Genomic DNA, 2,964 nt, shown 5'->3' on the forward strand with positions numbered 1-2,964 from the left:
CCCAATCACCCCCTACCTCTTCTCTTCCCCCACCCCATTACCCCCTACCTCTTCTCTTCCCCCACCCCATTACCCCTACCTCTTCTCTTCCCCCACCCCATCACCCCCTACCTCTTCTCTTCCCCCACCCCATTACCCCCTACCTCTTCTCTTCCCCCACCCCATCACCCCCTACCTCTTCTCTTCCCCCACCCCATTACCCCCTACCTCTTCTCTTCCCCCACCCCATCACCCCCTACCTCTTCTCTTCCCCCACCCCATTACCCCCTACCTCTTCTCTCCCCCCACCCCATTACCCCCTACCTCTTCTCTTCCCCCACCCCATCACCCCCTACCTCTTCTCTTCCCCCACCCCATTACCCCTACCTCTTCTCTTCCCCCACCCCATTACCCCCTACCTCTTCTCTTCCCCCACCCCATTACCCCCTACCTCTTCTCTTCCCCCACCCCATTACCCCTACCTCTTCTCTTCCCCCACCCCATTACCCCCTACCTCTTCTCTCCCCCCACCCCATTACCCCTACCTCTTCTCTCCCCCCACCCCATTACCCCTACCTCTTCTCTTCCCCCACCCCATTACTCCCTACCTCTTCTCTTCCCCCACCCCATTACCCCCTACCTCTTCTCTTCCCCCACCCCATTACCCCTACCTCTTCTCTTCCCCCACCCCATCACCCCCTACCTCTTCTCTTCCCCCACCCCATCACCCCCTACCTCTTCTCTTCCCCCACCCCATTACCCCCTACCTCTTCTCTTCCCCCACCCCATTACCCCCTACCTCTTCTCTCCCCCCACCCCATTACTCCCTACCCCCTACCTCTTCTCTTCCCCCACCCCACCCCCAAACTGCCCCCCTGCCCTGTCTACGACACTCGCAATTCTTTTCCCAGTCACCCCTCTGATCCTCACATATCCTGACTCCACCCTCATCTGACAATGGATCATCCTCACTGCGGAACACCCTCACTCCCACACAACCACCCCTAATTTTTGCTACATACCGCGAACGATAACATCCCCATCTCCACACCAATACAACATCCCCCCCCTCCAGATTCTTCTTCTTTAAAAAAAAAAAAAAAAAAAAAAAAAAAAAAAAAAATCTGGAACACCACAGCAAGATCCATCACACACAGCTAGCCCCCTGCAAGAACCCGGGACCGCACGCAAGAACCACAACTCGTGTCGGGACGGTGGACGGTGGACGGAAGGCCCAGCACTCTGTCAAGCTTGCCTGGTACAGGAGAGCCCTGCATTGCCCCCAGGTCGTGGCTCCAGGCAGCACGATGAATGACTGCAGCCAAGAAAGCTCGGGCGATGAGAGCATAAATCCGGTCATCCATCAAACTGTGTGTGTGTGTGTGTGTGTGTGTGTGTGAGAAGGAGAGAGAGAGAGCCAGACAGAATCACTCAGATAGACAATGACCGGCAGAGAGGGTGGGAAGGAAAGCAAGAGAAAAGAAAGATATCGAGGGGAAGGGGGGAGGAGAGAGGGGGGTGGAAGACAAGACAAAACAAAATGCTTTAATTCGAAGATAGTAGATACGAATTGATGCGCTTTTTTTTCTTAACCATCCAGTCCTCTCCCTTAATAAGGTCTACACTGCATAATAATAAATAATACAAGGCGTAAGTATGATGTTTATAACATGCGTAGAGAAAAAGACACACTGCAAAACACAGGAATTTTGTTGCACTGTGAGTGACGATGCACAAGTATACTGATGGAGATACACATAGCAATGATGGGAGAACATTACTATATCAAGAGAAGCGTATGGTAGAGAGAGAGAGAGAGAGAGAGAGAGAGAGAGAGAGAGAGAGAGAGAGACAGACAGACAGACAGACAGACAGAGACAGAGACAAAGACAGAGAGGCAGCGCGGAGGCAGGCAGTGTCCGATGAGCTATTATCAGCACGGTGCATCAGAGAGTGGCCATGTGATGGTCTGTTGTGATTATCTTGTGTCATCTTGCTGTTCCCCCCTCAGGCGGTGACTGACTGACTGACTACTGCCCTGTCATGTCCGCCCTGTGTCCTTTGTAGTGCTGGTCCACTCACTCATGGCCCGTCTCTCTTCCTCTTGGTCCCGGCACCTGTCCAAGTGACGTGTGTGTGTGTGTGTGTGTGTGTGTGTGTGCGTGCGTGTTTGTGTGCATGCATGAAAAGTGTGTGTGCATGCGTGCGTGGGTGCGCGCGCGCGAGCGTGTGTGTCTGTGTAAAAAGACGCAAAATCGATGAAAAACAGCAGCAGCAACAAGAACAAAAACAATAACAACACACACACACACAAACACATGAGGGAGATGTCAATTTTGTGAGTGTGTGTGTGTGTGTATGTCACGCACTGTGAAACGCCTCTCCCCTCACCTCAACACCACCATCCCCCCCCACACACACACACATGTGGTGTGATGGAGATTGCTTCACATCGACACAGGCTACAGGCGACACTGACTGACTGTACAGGTGTGGGAAAGATTAAATAATAAAAACCAAACAAACAAAAAATCCAAACGTCGGGGGGACTGGGTGGGGAAATCACAAAGTAATGATGTAGAAAGGGAGATAAGCGTCGAGGGGGAAACTGTGCTTTCAACGTTTTCATTCTACACGGATATCCTGTCTAAAAACTCTCGGTTTGGGGTTTGTTTGTTTTTTGTTTGTTTGTTTTTTTGGGGGGAGGGAGGGGACGTTTTGGATTATTATAAAACAACATCAACAACGACAATAACGACGACAACAACAACACACACATGCGCCCGCGCGCACATGCACACACACACACACACACACACACACACACACACACAAATAATTTCTTATACTAGACTATTTTCATTTCTTTTAAAACATACATTAACACTTTCCAACACTAATATTCACAAGCATTCCCTCTCTTTCACCCACTACCTCTCTTCTTTCCGTCTAATAACACTTCTAGTGAATAGACGTTAAACTAAA

This window comes from Babylonia areolata, chromosome 7 (assembly GCF_041734735.1).
Source record: "Babylonia areolata isolate BAREFJ2019XMU chromosome 7, ASM4173473v1, whole genome shotgun sequence".
Lineage (NCBI taxonomy): Eukaryota > Metazoa > Mollusca > Gastropoda > Neogastropoda > Buccinidae > Babylonia > Babylonia areolata.